We start from the raw sequence: 16,411 nt of genomic DNA on the forward strand, positions 1-16,411 counted from the left end.
CGAATGAAAGTTCCTCTGGCCACGTCCCTTGTCTTCCTTGTGTGTTGCAGGCTACGTGATTGACGCAGCGGATTATAAGAAGCAGCATCGTCCAGTCTTCATGTCGGTAACAAGCCAAGATGGTGTCTGCGTACAGCCAAGCTCGTCGAAACGATCGAGAGGCGGCACGGCGATACCAAAATAAGTTCAAAAATGGTTCAAATGGCTCTGAGCACTATGGGACTTAACATCGATGGTCATCAGTCCCCTAGAACTTAGAACTACTTAAACCTAACTAACCTAAGGACAGCACACAACACCCAGCCATCAAGAGGCAGAAAATCCCCAAAATAAGTACCTTCACAGACATCAACCATGCCACACACCACTTCAAGCCTTTTTTGGGCGTCTGTGTTATCTTGGGTCATGTCAGACAGACGAACGTGCAGAGATGCGACAGACTGTGCGTACACCAGATCTGGAGCTTGTATCAGAGTTCTGCTCAATACGCTGAAGATCCAGGTCATCCAAATGTGGCGTACGCACAGCTCGCGGCCTTCCTGCTATGATCATACAAACGCCCAAAGGGCGCCTTGACATGTTGGGTGATGTGGTTGGTGTCCTTGAGGGTACTTGTTTTGGTATAGCTGCGCTGCCTCTCGATCGTTTCCATCTGATTGGCCGAACACAAACATCATCACGGCTTCTTCCCGACAAGAATACCAGACCATTCTGCTGCTTACAGTACGCTGCGTCAGACAGCCTGCAACAGGAACTTTCATTCGTCAGCGGCATCTACCGTGGCAACGATGCGTTTCCGGACACAAGATCATAGGACCTCTTATCCTCCATTTCCAGTAGATTCTGTCCCTGCAGTTTGTCGGTTTAATTAATGTCCTCTCTGTATTTTGTTCCCAGTTTTGGAGTTGTCAGAATTTTGTCACTTCCTTTTCTTAGATGTTTCTGGAATCCCTGCGCGTCGTTTCAGTGTTTCCCTCCCACAGTCACTGAGAGGCAGGCAGGCAGCGACCAAAGGGACTGCAGTCAACTCTCCGCCCCCGATATTCAAGCTATCGCACGCCAGAATGCTTTTCTCTGCTTTTGATTGGATGGGTGACGTTATCAGAGCGGGGGGGGGGGGACGACAACTGGATGCCTATACAGGACGCGAGACGCCAATGTGAAATACGAGATGCAGTTTGCCGATTGCTGTGAATACCTTTTAGCGTTTCTGTGAGCTCTCTGTCAAGGATGACTGTAGGAAACTATGCACTGAAGTAGAAGGAGATTTTATCAGAGAAGGAACAGGAGGAGGAGGGGCGCATGACAAAGGGGCAGAGCACAGGGTAGCTGCTTTTAACTCAGTGAAGGCATTCCACCCACAATGATATCCGCGTTTGATCGTCCAGCTGTGGCAGTAATAGGCAGCACAGAACTTTCAACAAGGGTACTGGACAATAATTTTCATCGTCTCGGAAAAGATATATGTGCCCACCAGTCGATTATATGGCCACGCCTAGGAACACGGCTCTGGAGATCGGAAAGAGATCGCCTTGGAAGGACGTACACCGATAAGCCAAAACATTACGACCACTGCCCACCGCGCCAATGGATTCCGCATGGTGGCGTTGCAGGTATACGACGCGTTAACAAAAGTATGTAAGCGTAGCAGACACGGACTGGGGATCATCCTTGGGAAGATATGGGCGGCAAATGGGGAAATAACCCAGATAAGAGACTTCGCTATAAATGATGACAGCCAAAACAGTTGCAGGATAAAGATTTATTAAAATTCTTTACCAAGGTATCGGTATACAGGGTGCTACAAAAAGACACGGCCAAACTTTCAGGAAACATTCCTCACACACAAATAAAGAAAAGATGTTATGTGGACATGTGTCCGGAAACGCTTAATTTCCATGTTAGAGCTCATTTTATTTCGTTAGTATGTACTGTACTTCCTCGATTCACCGCCATGATTTCATACGGGATACTCTACCTGTGCTGCTAGAACATGTGCCTTTACAAGTACGTCACAACATGTGGTTCATGCACGATGGAACTCCTGCACATTTCAGTCGAAGTGTTCGTACGCTTCTCAACAACAGATTCGGTGACCGATGGATTGGTAGAGACGGACCAATTCCATGGCCTCCACGCTCTCCTGACCTCAACCCTCTTGACTTTCATTTATAGGGGCATGTGAAAGATGTGAAAGCTCTTGTCTACGTAACCCCGGTACCAAATGTAGAGACTCTTCGTGCTCGTATTGTGGACGGCTGTGATACAATACGCCATTCTCCAGGGCTGCATCAGCGCATCAGGGATTCCATGCGACGGAGGGTAGGTGCATGTATCCTCGCTAACGGAGCACATTTTGAACATTTCCTGTAACAAAGTGTTTGAAGTCACGCTGGTACGTTCTGTTGCTGCTTGCTTCCATTCCATGATTAATGTGATTTGAAGAGAATTAATAAAATGAGCTTAACATGGAAAGTAAGCGTTTCCGGACACATGTCCACATAACATATTTTCTTTCTTTGTGTGTGAGGAATGTTTCCTGAAAGTTTGGCCGTACCTTTTTGTAACACCCTGTATATAAATGGAGATTAATAAAACAATTATGCCATGGAGATTAATCAAACAATTATGCCAAAGGCGTCGTCAGTTGTTAAGACATTACGCCTTTGGCATAATTGTTTTATTAATCTCCATTGCAGTATGTAATTTTAGATATTTTACTTCTGATGAAGGTATATTTATATATACCGAAACCTTGGTCAAGAATTTTAATAAATCTTTATCCTGCAACTCTTTTGGCTGTCATCATTTATCGTGAAGAATTTCAATAGTTGCTGTTTCAGCCATGTTTAAAATCTTCTCAGATAAGAGACTTTGACAAAGTGCAGATTATTATTTCGAAGAGCCAGTGAATGAGTATCTCAGAAACGGCCAAGTTGCTCGAATGTTCACGTGCTAATGTCGTGAGCATCTATGGAGAAAGATAGAAAGATAGCGAAATTACCACTAGGCGCTAAATGGTTGGACGTCCACGACTCTTCACTGCACTAGAGTTCGGCGGCTTGTATGCCCTGTAAAGTAGGAAAGATGGTGATCGGTGGCATCTCTGCCGAACGAGCACACTGCTGGCGCACGCGCAATTGTTTCGCAGCACACCATTCATCGTTCACTGTTGAACATGGAGTTCTGCACCAGACCACCGCTACATATTCACAAGTTGACCAAACGACATCGTCAATCAGGGTTGCAGTGGGCACTGGACCGCCGGGATCCGACCGACGATCAGTGCAAATGTGTCCGGCTCTTCGAGTGAACTACTCTTTTGTTACACTAGGTCTGTGGTTGTCACTTCAAACGCCGTCATCGAGGTAAGCGATGGCTCTAAACGTGCAGAGCACCACGCTGGTGGGAGCAGCAGTATGCTGATTCTCCTGCTCTTATATGAGACTGTGGTAGTAACCGAAAACACGCTGACAGCTCAGAACCACCTGCGTCACTTACTGCTTGATGTCATCCCCGACGGCGAAGTCATCCTTCAGCAGCATAACTGTCGGTGCCGCCGAGAGATAACAGTGCTACAGTGGTTTGAGAAGCGTTATAGCGGACTGAAGTTGATACCTCGGCGACCAAATCCGTCTCATGTAAGTCCTATGGGATCTTCCTGAGTCACTATCGGGTGCCATCACCACGTACGCGCCCGTTATTTATCCGAGTGACATGACCTGTTCGTACACATCTAATGCCACATGCCTCCAAAAACTTACCAAGAGCCGGCCTGATCGCCTCCCGCTTCAGTGCTCTACAGCTTTCATCCAAGTCCGCCTGCCATTTCCGTTTGTCTCAATCCAACCATGACTTAAACACCCCGGTAATGACCCTGAGATTTTTTAAATTGAAAAGTGGCACATTATTATTTTCTTTATCATGAGTAAAACGAATTTGTACATCGCGTTTGAATGATACTGCTCCAAAGGCACTTTGTTCATAAAAATAATTGTTTGCGACCAATCTCTTCCTTCTGTCTGTTATATAATTGCCGGCCGAAGTGGCCGCGCGGTTCTGGCGCTGCAGTCTGGAACCGCGTGACCGCTACGGTCGCAGGTTCGAATCCTGCCTCGGGCATGGATGTGTGTGATGTCCTTAGGTTAGTTAGGTTTAACTAGTTCTAAGTTCTAGGGGACTAATGACCTCAGCAGTTGAGTCCCATAGTGCTCAGAGCCACTTTTTTGTTACATAATTGAAACAGCAACCAGCTATAAGTTCGGTATAAAAATGTTGTTTGTATCACTTGCCGTCAAGTTCATCTTCCTTGTATAGACTCTCTATATAGTCATTCCACGTTTCAGCTTTCCCTCCTTTGCTTAGGATTAGTTTTCCATCTGAGCTCCGATATCCACACAATTGTTTCTCTTTACTCCAAAGGCCTCTTTCATTTTCCTGTAGGTGTTATTCATCTTTAGCCTTAGAGATACATGCTTCTGAATCGTTACATTTGTCCTCCTTACCCATTTCGCACTTCCCATCAATCTCATTTTTTACACATTTGTATTCCCTCTCATCTGCTACATTTGCTTCATTTTTAAATTTTCTTCTTCAATTTAATTTAATTCAATGTTTCCTGTGTTATCCAAGGCTTCGTCTTTCTGCCTGTTTCATCCGTTGCTGCCATTACTATTTCATCTCCCAAAACTACTCATTCGCGTTCTACCCTATTCCCTTCTACTATTCTATTCAGTCGTTGCCTAATTTTCCCTCTGATATTCTCATCAACTTCTGGTTCTTTCAACGAACCCAGGTACCATCTATTTATGCCTTGCTTTTTGCGATTTCTTCAGTATTAATCTACAGGTCACAACCAATAAATTGTGGTCAGATTTGCCATCTTCCACTGGAAATGCCTTACAATTTAAAATCAGCTTCCGAAATCTCTGTCTTACCATTATATGATCGATGACGAATTCCTTACAGAAGAATGGTAAAACTGGTAGAAGCCATCCTCAGGGAACATCAGTTTAGATTCCGGAGAAACCGATGAAAATTCGAAGCAAGACTGACATTGGACTTATCTTACAAAATACGTTATAACACATTTTATAGCATTTGTAGATTTAGCGAAGCCTTTCGAAAATGTTGACTGGTGTACTCTCTTCGCAATCCTAAAGATAGCAGGGATAAAATACCCGGAGCGAAAAGTTACTTACAACTTGTACAGAAACCGGACCGCAGTTATGAGTGTCGAGGGACATGAAAGGGGAAGGAAGGGAAGTACTGGTTGAGAAGGGGGGGAGACAGGGTTATAGATTAACTCAGGTGTTATTCATATTGTGCGTTGAGCAAGCAAATTCTGGAGTAGTAATTGAAGTTTAGGGAGAAAGAATAAAAAGCTGGAGCTTCACCGATGACGTCATAATTTTTCAGAGACAGCAAAGAACTTGGAAGAGCAGTTGAACGGAATAGACAGTGTCTTGAAAGGAGGATATAAGATGAACATCGGCAAAAGCAAAACAGTTTTAATGCAGTCCAATGAAATTAGGTAAGCCGAGGGAATAAGATTAGGAAACAATTAAAGCAGTAGATGACTTTTTCTATTTGGGCAGCAAAATAACTGATGATGGCCGCGATAGAGAGGATATACGAGTAAAATGTAGAATTGCAATGGCAATGTAAGCATTTCTGAAGAAGACAGATATGTTAACATCGAATATAAATTTCAATGTTAGGAAGTCTTTTCTGAAAGTATTTGTATGTAAGTGACACGTGGACGATAAACAGTTTACACAAGAGCAGAATAGTGGCTTTTGAAAAGTGATATTACAGAAAAATTCTGTAGATTAGATAGATAGCTCACGTAACTAATTAGGACGTAGTACACAGTAGTAGTGGGGAGAAAAGAAATTTGTGGCGCAACCTGAGTAGAAAAAGGAATCAGTTGCTAGGAAACATTTTGAGGCATAAAGGGATCACCAATTTAGTGTTAGAAGGAAGTGTTGGGGGTAATAAGTGTAGAGAGAGACCAAGAGATGAATACAGTAAACAGACACAGAAGGATGTATATAGCAGTACTTATTCAGAGATGAGGAGGCTAGCGCAAGATAGCGTAGCATGGGCAGCAACATCAAACGAGTATTCGGATTGAGGATCAGAAGAATAACTTTTGAATCAATCCAGGGCCAGTTTCAGTCTTCTTACAAATCCGTCTTCAGCTGGTTGTCGCAGGGTTCGTTGTTTTCTCGACGGGGACTCGCTTTGTATTCATTATTGGCTTGCTGGACTGTTGGCCAAACGTGTAGAACTTTTAAAACAAGGTTTAAGGAACACCTGGATGCCCTAAGACCGAATAACGTAAGCAAATCAACCTTTGAAACCGATCTTGCAGAAAATAATCACACAGTAAGCAATATGAAAAAGAAGCTCCATATCTTACACCTTACGGATAAGGGTGATACAATGAATATTCTAAAGGAGACTTAAATTGATAAACATAAGAACAATGATCCTGATCTCATTCTGAAAGGAGAAAGTGAGTCATCCGACACGTCATTCCCAAATGGTTCTGACCACTATGGGACTTAACTTCTGAGGTCATCAGTCCCCTAGAACTTAGAACTACTTAAACCTAACTAACCTAAGGACATCACACACATCCATGCCCGATGGCAGGATTTGAACCTGCGACCGTAGTGGTCGCGCGGTTCCAGACTGTAGCACCTAGAACCGCTCGGCCACCCCGGCCGGCATTCTCAAATAACATTCGAGAACTCTTCTCATCGTTTAAACCAAGGTGACATTCCCACAGTTCAAGATGTTCATAGTATTTAAAAGTTGTTTCATAAAAATATTCTTTACCTATCTTGTATGAATGAAGAACGAACATCTTATATCTATTTTATTAAATTCGTATTTAAATGATATTGATAGTCTGACGTACTAGAACGTTACCGTTTATAACGTAAAATGTAAGTAAAGATTCAATGTTCAATGTTAGCGTTATCACTATAATAGAAATCACTTAAGTTGCTGCGTTTATGTACCGCACATATTCAGAATGAAATTTTCACTCTGCAGCGGAGTGTGCGCTGCGCATGTTGTTTGGTACTCCGAATATAAAATGTTTGTGTGCCTGACCCTTACCATTTAGGATATTCGGAATTATGCTAAATAATTTTACTTCTCTTTCTAATATTTAAATAAATTTCGTAGCACTAACAAAGACATTTTTTTACTACATCCATACACTCTGACAGCATCGATAACCTGATATCGCTAGTGTGTGTGACGTGACAGTGCATGTGTTAGAAACGAACACGTTGGTAGAAACTGTGACTTCATAGCAAACTCTATAAGCACTACCGATTTTCAACTATAGATACCATATGTATATAAAAAAAAAATACCACACCGCAGTACATAAGCCCCCGCTAAGCTAGTTCACAGTACTACATTGTGTTACATCATAGTGAAAATTCAGAAGGTTACCGATTTACAGCTCAGGGTGACGTACGTATAAGAAATACTACATCACAGTAGATAAACCGCTGCAAACTCAGCAATACATTAGCATACTGTGTGACATCATACAAAAATTCTGATGCTTACTACCAAACGTTTCTGGATGTGTGCAAGAACAAGCACGGCGGTATAAAGTACACATCTAGAGAGCATGACATTGTTTCTAAAGCCAGCCGGGGTCGCATCGCTACCGCGAGGCCGAGCGGAGAGCGGGGGAGCACGATCACGCATAGCGCATTATTAACAATAAGTTTTGGGCGGCAGTTATACAAAGATTCCGTCTCCTTCCGTGCTGAGCCTTGGTTGGTTGAAAGCGCGAGGTGGCACGCCAGCGCTCGGCAAGGAACTCGCGAAATCCAGCGGAGCGTCCTGCAACTGAACCTGGTCTCCCATCGGTAACCATAATGCAGACGGAGTGGACTGACTCTGAGCTTAAGGCGGGCGGTGGTTTTATCGCATGCAACCACGTCATCCTGCCCTGCTGGTGGCCCAATGTGTTCTTTCTGCCGGCCGCGGTGGTCTAGCGGTTCTGGCGCTACAGTCCGGAACCGCGGGACTGCTACGGTCGCAGGTTCGAATCCTGCCTCGGGCATGGGTGTGTGTGATGTCCTTAGGTTAGTTAGGTTTAAGTAGTTCTAAGTTCTAGGGGACTTATGATCTAAGATGTTGAGTCCCATAGTGCTCAGAGCCATTTGAACCCATTTTGTTCTTTCTCCTAAGCGTGTCAGCGCTTGCGGCTGCTCTCGTGTTTAACTTTAGCGTTTCAGAAAATTCTTTTATGACCTCTCTGAGTGTAGCTGCTACATTAAATATCGTTATGGTAGCACCTTCTACCGGTTCCGCACTGTTGTCGAAATGCTCAATCAGTTGTTCTCACATACTCTAATGAAATCAGCTCACAGCTTGTTTGTACTTCCCGTTCTTCCTGTTAATACTCAGTTACAACACGGTTGTGTTGTAATAAAATTTTATTCCTGCGCTTACTTATTATTATACTGGCCAACATTGCCCTATGTCTAATACAATTCGTCCGAATTTTCACACGTTCCTAATACTCTGCGTGTATTTTTCAGTGCATCCTCACGAAATATTTCTGTTATAAAACTCGATCTCACAAATCTTAATCCCCTTAAAATATCGTACTAATTCCTAATCAGTTCCTTACTACTACTTTCTCGTGCTTACGCATGTAATTCATTCTAGCACTCCGCAGTATTGCCTGTCATATTGCTAAACCAAGGAAAAGGTAACCCACGCAAAGGTAATTCTGGGTTTTGTACAGTTTTTCTCTTATAGCAAACGCACTATAGTGGTCCTAGACGAAATGTTTATGTTTATAACCTGATCGCGCTGCTTTCGTAGTACTGTTGGATACGTTGTAGTACCCGTCCACAAATACGCCCCTTCTGTGACGTTATCAGGTAGTCTACTAGTCAACTGAACGAAGGATATCCAGGTTTAGGCTATCGTTTAAAAACAATAGGTTTTGGATAGGCAGTATCTCTATAATGGCTTCTCTGGCCAAAGCAGATGTAGATGCCTCAACTCAATTACTGTTTCATTCGTAACTGTTGCTAGTAAGCGAAAAGTTTTTCCAGTTATATCGCGAACGTTCCATTTATTAAGATTCCACTACTTTAACGCCATTTTGCATATACGACGTGGCTTTCCTTCCTTATAGCAATTCAAAGTTATGGTCTCAGGAGTACATAACCAACACATTCAATGTGCACCTATTCTTTGGAAATGCGGGAAAGGGGTTAACTCTTTGAGGGGCAGGTAAACACCACTAAAATTTACCCTAGTGGGGGAAGAAAAATTATTTGCAAATTTCAAATTTCTTTTACTTGTAACACATCTGTTTTATTGTCTTGACATGTTTTATACATTGAGTTTGTAAAAATGCACTTAAACAACAACAAAATATTAACATTAAATGTGGTCACTAAAGGTAACCACCACCCCATTACAGTATACAAATTCGATATTTGGTGGTTGAACTTTGAAATAACTAGTTTTTAATTTTCTTGGTATCTCTTGAAACAGTTCTTGCCTGCTCTCAGACACAAAGGTACTTTGCACACTGAACACATCCACACTGTTCCCACTGGATTTTTCTTTGAACTGCAAACTGCGCACCTTTTAGATGATGAGTGAATTGGTTGTTGTTCACTGCTTTCGTGGTGGATACTTTCGTCTACGTATGGATTGTGTGATTTGGTCTGGGTTGCTATACCACTTTGGGATACAGAAGCAAAATTAGCTGTCACTGAAACTATTTTTGGAGCCAACAAGATTTTGTACCCTCTCGACGGAAGTCTTTATTGGAGAACTGCTCCATTTCGATTTCTTTGTGCACAATGAACACGTTTGTCACACTGCAGCCTAAAAAGTGAAGAAACAATCTCATCCACCATTTCTTACTTTTTCTGTCAATAGCATAGTCTGACCTAAGTCGATCAAAATTTTCCTCATAGTTCATACTGGAACTGTAGCCTTTCAATACAATTGGACAAGTGATATTGGTTATTGTTCCATCTTTCATTTTTCGAGTTACTGTGGACACATCTTATGGTGAATGACATGTTGAAATCAAGTTGACTGCACTGTTATCTTTACATCTATAGATTACTATGCCATCATTGCTTATTTTGTAATCGAATTCCCCTCTTTCCAGTTCCTTTTCCTCCTTGAGTTTTGGTATGTTTTTCCTTCTTGGATTTATTGTTCCACAAGCGTACACACCATTGGATTTTAGGTTCTTGAACAGATAATATGACGTAAAATAATTGTCAATAAAAATAATATTATTCTTTCCATGAAGACAACTAGTTAAATTTAGAACCACACGACTGCACACAAGACTAGAACTTGCACAGCTTGTCGTGAATGTGGGGTCATTTGCATCACTGTCAACACTGCTGTCACTAGAAGATATTTCTTCAAATAAAATTCGGTAACATCTGTCCTCAGTTATTCCTTTTCGGCTAGACATGTTCGATGGAGACGAAGAAAATATACTGGGTGGAGCAGAAGGGCGGTGTTTAACAGCACTAACCACACAGAAATTTGTCTGTAAAACATGGAAAATTCTATTTTCATTTAAAGTTACATTACACGTAGACTTATATGTGTTCAACACATAAATATAAGCAATTACTTACCAAGAATAGTCGTATAAAGAAGAGCTACAGAGAATACTGTACGCCGCTCCCAAGAACAGTGCTAACAACGAAGAAGTATCAACTATTGTTCTGAAATCGCGGCAGAAGACCTGCTCTGCCATCTAGCGGCATTTTGGGCAACAATTAGGTTGTTGGCAGAGAGACTACTGGCCCCTGAGCGGTAAAGGGTGAAAATATTATGTGGTTAGCCACAGAGACCAGCGCCCATTGAAACCGTCTACGTATGTGGTTAGTTACAGTTTTGCCTGCCCTTCAAAGAGTTAACAGTTAATACTTCCCTCTGCTGTCTCGGGTTTCCCCAGGAATAATAATTTGTACTTCACGTGCGTGCATGTCAGTCCGCACCGCTCTGGTTGGAAACACCGCAGTACTCTTCTGCTGGCAATCCCGAAACTCTCTTCTAGACATCAGCGCACATATTTGTCTCTTCTCTGAAATTATCAGTACTTGGCTAGTGCGTATTTGTACCCAGCAAATTTACCGTCTTCTTCCCGGCTGTCCGTGCTGGGGCGCCACACGAGAGAAAGCTGCTTCTCTTCATCTTCTCTCCCTCGTACCAAAAGCTTCGGTGCATTCAAAATACTACGCAATACTACACAATACCGTCCCATTAAACTGCCTAGTACAAGCAAGAAAAAAATCCACAAAAGAAAACAATGCGAGCCACAATGGTTGAAACAAAAACAAATGCACACATTTAACAAAATAAATTTAAATATGTGGTCTTTAAGATGTATGGTACGTAAATCCTGAACAGTTTTAACTGCTGACTTCTTAACTTTTCTAGAGTTTTTTTCTGTACCACTTGTGGTGTTGGAATCTGTGGCAAAGCGCCTACCGGTCCACTGTGGGGCTCGCCTCGGCTTTGGCTAGAGATGTGACGCTGAAAAGCATCCATCGGTATGCAGCATGGAGAGGGAGAAATATTAAATTAAAGTGCAAAACTTAAAGTTTTCACCGCCTTTGTTGGGTCTGTCGACATGTCATGTAACACACAAGTACTCAGAGTGTCTTCAATTCTGTACCTGTTTCGACCACGAAGAAAACTGTGCAACACGCAGTAAGTTTTTGTAATTTCTTCAGTAGATTCTAGAGATGCATTTGAAGGCCGATAACGCCAAAAACAAATTGAACGTATTATCTTGTACCCCTACAGAGACTATATCCGAAAACGTTTTGAAAAGAAATGGCCTCTTATCAACGCAGTAAGAAAGATGACATACCGAACCTTAATCACCAACGATTACGAGAGGAAAGAAATCACAGCCTTCTTGCAACCGCCTGCTTAGAGGAAATCCAGTTTCATTGTCAATTAATTGTTATGAAGCAATCAATTGTTGAACACAGATCGATCTGGTGATCTCTTTGCTCCATCGTCAATGAACATGAGTCTGACGGAAATCTCACATGGGAAGCAACAATATCGAGCAAATGTATTTATTGTTGTTATAAAGCAACCCAGAGGCAGCTAGCTGTCTCGATCACAAGTGTACATTTACCATTTTTAGCCGCTACACAGTTGGGTTATTTAGCTGCCATTTTGGTAAACCTTTAATTACTCTTCCTTCGAGAGACAGCGGCACCCAGGACTCTCTTTTACATTACCTCTTTCTGATTTTCGTACTCAGTAAGAGAAGTAAAGGAGAGGCATTCTGCTCGCAGACTCCATGAGGGAAGCGAAACACGGCTGCGTGGCAGCAGCGGCAGATCAAAGCGACGGCGAAGGAGGAGCTCCTCTCTCCAGTAGCTCGGTAGGCTGCAGAGAAGCGCTTGTCCGTGTGAAGCCGGCCTAGTTCATTATTGGTTTTTTGTAGTTCAGTCTGAATACTGCTAATGTAGTGCAGGTGCACCTTATTGGCTGGACCCACGTACATCTTCTAAGAAAACCTCTGGAGCAAAGCAATGTGCTCTGCGGCGGGCTCATTCGAGATGTACCCGTAGTTTTATACCTGATAAACTTTTCTATAATTTTACTAACAGGAGGTTCAATGGAGGTCCAGCGAATATCGCACTTAATGCAATTTTCCGTGGATCACTTTCACTTTCCCCACAATTGTGTTGCCCATGACCCTGTATTCTAAGTGGCGCTGAGAAGTATATGAAAACCATTTATGTAAAATCCAGTATGGAATAATGACAATATTATGAAACGGATAAATTGTTACTCAACATGCAGGGGAGGTTTTGTGTCGCAACAGGCATAACAAAAAGACTGCTAAACAACTAATCTTTCGTTCAAAAGGCCTTCTTCTGAATTAGACAAAATACCGGCACACATTCACGCAAACACAACTCACAAACACATGACCACTGTCTTTGGCTTCCGACGCCATGTAACACTTTCATGCCGATGCGCTCTTTGACCATTTATTATTGTATATATACTTGCTTTTATCTTTATGTAAATTTATATGTACACGATGTATGAATTAATTTGTTTATTTTGCTATATAATCAATTATGTATATTATGTAAATATCGCTGAGCGATCGCTGAGGGAATGTTAGAGAAACGTTGGGTTTTTGTCAACGAATAAGTATCGTTGGAGTAGTGGCGTCTCTGGACGCGCGAGGACGTTACGTCAGAGCGCGCGCTACACAGAGAGAGAACTCTGGTGTGAGACTTGGTGAAGTGCGGACGGTGGAAATATTGGCTGCAGCAACATCAAGAACCCGCCACGCCAATATCATTGCCAATAACTCCCGTGCTCGCTAATTATCATAGAAAGGAGCCAGCAGCAGTATCGTCGTCAGCAACTTCGTCACGGCGAGAATGGACTGAAGTAAGATTGCTGCATCACAGCTTATTGTCAACTAGTTTTGTTACGGCGTTACTCAGCTTTGTCGTGTTTTGCGAGCGAATAATTACCATAGTTTAATCAAAACTGTTTACCTGTGATTCTCCTAAAATCATTCACCAAGTAGGTTCCTGTCCTGTCCTATTATTACAATAATCCGAGTACTGTTCATGAAAAATGAAAATTGCAGTGCCAGTTAATTTTGCTTATGAACTAAATGATTCGGTTAGATGAAAGATTTGAACTTAAATCATTCAGTAATTTCAGTCTCACTAACTTTAAATTTGAACTTTAACCTGAGGTGATCTAATTGTTGCAAATAGTAAATCAACTAATCAAATTAAAATGATTCCTGGCACTATGAACAAAAGCACTAACTAGAATTAATGAGTGAGTGCAAATATCAGTGATTATTGTAATTTGTTGTTAGTAAAGTTCTGGTTCATATTTTGACTTGCAGTCATGCTAAAGTATAATAATTACCTTTTAATACACTAATTATAAATTTCTACTTCCCTGTTCAGAAGTCAATAGAGTTTCTTTTAATTATTAGACGTTATTGTGAGGTAGCGCTATTGTCACTTATAACAGTAAGTAACCATCAATCTAAGTGTTATCTTGTATGTTTTCAGAATTTCAGCTCTATTAGTTAATGATATTTCGAGTGCAAACTATTTTCTTTCTCGGTTTATTGCGTAAATGTTTCCATGGTTTTTGCTAACGTGCGTGCAGCCCTCTGTTGCCGCGCGTATTCGAGTAATTCTTGACACTGTCTGTTCGGCTCATTATTTCACCTACCGAACAGAAATTTTTCCCAATTGGGCTGGCGACCGTATTTCTTTTAGCTATAGTTATTTCAGTAACTCTTATTATTCTGTCCCGATGCAGGTGGTACCCCTTCTCGTTGGCACAGTACGTGAATGATAGCACAAACCTTTCGAACAACAATACTAAATTTTACAGCATTTAAGTAGGCAGAATAAGTTGTCCTAGAAGGCATCTTGTTGTTAACCTCCCCCTCATTTATCGACTTTATATTGAATCTTCGGAATGATAGCCTGTTCAAAATTTTATCCCAATTGTTTAGGCGCATGCTTACACTGTCATATATTTCTAACATTGTCGATAGAAGGGAAGGGGGACGTTACAGCCAGACTGGGAGCAACAGCACATGATGGGAGAAGCAGTCTGTGTGGTGGGGGTAAGGAGGCGGCTTGGGCGAGGAGAGGCAAGTATAGCAGGGTAGATGCGGGGCACAATAAAGTGATGGTTGTGGGACGAGGTGGTGAGAATGCAGGGCAACTAGGTGCAGCCAGGAGGCTGGGGAGGAGGAGTAGATCAGGGGAGAGAAGTAAAAACGCTGTGCGTGCGTTGGTGGAACAGAAGGCTGTGTAGTGTTGCAGTGGGAACAGGGACACTGACTGACGTAGGCTGAGGCCAGGAGGGTCACAGGAACGTAGGCTACACTGCAGGGAGGGTTCCCATCTGTGCATTCCGGAAAAGCTGACGTTTGTGGGAAGGATCCTGATGGTACAGGCTGTGAAGCAGTCGTTGAAAGAAAGAACATTGTGTTGGGCAGCATACTCGGCAACTGGGTGGTCCAGCTGTTTCTTGGTCTCTGTTTGTCGGCGGCCATTTGTGCATATAGCTTGTTGATTGTCATACCCACATAGAATGCAACACAGTGGTTGCAGCTTAATCTGTAGGTCACATGACGTGTTGCACATGTAGCACTGCCTTTGATGGTAGAGGTGACACTTGCGACCGGAAATGCTAGTGGAAGGCTGTATGGGACAGGTCTTGCATCTACATCTATTATAGGGATGAGGTAGGGCTTGAGAGCAGGGGATGCATAGGGATGGATGAGGACATTGTGTCGGTTTAGTGGATAGCGGAGTATCACTGTGGGAGGTTTTGGGAAGGATTGTGGGTAAGACAGTCCTCATTTCAGCACATGACTGACAGTGAATGTGATTCAGTTGCTCCAGACCTGGGTCATACCGAGTCACGAGGGAAATGCTCCTCTGTGGCCAGACGGTACGATATTTGGGGGCAGTGGTTGACTGGGAAGATAGGACATCTGTTTCAATACACGCTTGGGACGATGATTAAAATCTGTAAAGGCCTCAAAGAGCTCCTCGATTCATTTCGAGAGGGTCTTCTCATCGTCACACATGCAATGGCCACAGAGGCCTTGTCTGTATGCAAGGGAGTTCTTGGTATCGAATGTATGGAAGATGTTGACGTGAGGGTATTGCTGGTGACTGTTAGGTTTGATATGGACAGCGGTACTGATGTAGTCGTATTTGAGGTGGAGGTCAACATCGAGGAAGCTGGCTTGTTGGGTTGAGGAGAAAACAGCGAAGTGAACGGGGGAGAAGTAGTTGAGGTTCTGGAGGAATATGGAATTGGATGTCACCATCGATCCATTTCACGAAAATGTCATCAGTCAATCTGTATGCTCCCACAAGCAGCACTTTACCGTCCCCACCTCTACCCTGCTCTCTCTCCTCGTCCACACTCAAGCTTCCTCCTTAACCCTCACCACACAGATTGCTTCTCCCATCATGCACTGCAGTTCTGACATTGGCAACCAGAGACTGCAGTCATGCTGTGTGTGTGTGTGTGTGTGTGTGTGTGTGTGTGTGTGTGTGTGTGTGTGTGTGTGTGCGTGTGTGTTGCGTTTTGTTGTGCCTGTATGTGACTTAACATCCCCACTATATGATGATGAGTAGCAATCTATATTTTTTACAATATTGTCAAAAGCATTTGTGTGCTTCACGAATAAGAAAATCAGTTTTTGTGCAGGGTTTGTTATGTAGCCTGAGAAAGTGCAAGCTGTAGTTAATAACAGATGCATTGCATGAGAGCAACAGAATTTCTTTCAAGTTCTTTTTTATCTGAATATAGACCCCTCTGT

This window comes from Schistocerca nitens, chromosome 6, assembly GCF_023898315.1.
Source record: "Schistocerca nitens isolate TAMUIC-IGC-003100 chromosome 6, iqSchNite1.1, whole genome shotgun sequence".
In the NCBI taxonomy this organism is placed as follows: Eukaryota; Metazoa; Arthropoda; class Insecta; order Orthoptera; family Acrididae; genus Schistocerca; species Schistocerca nitens.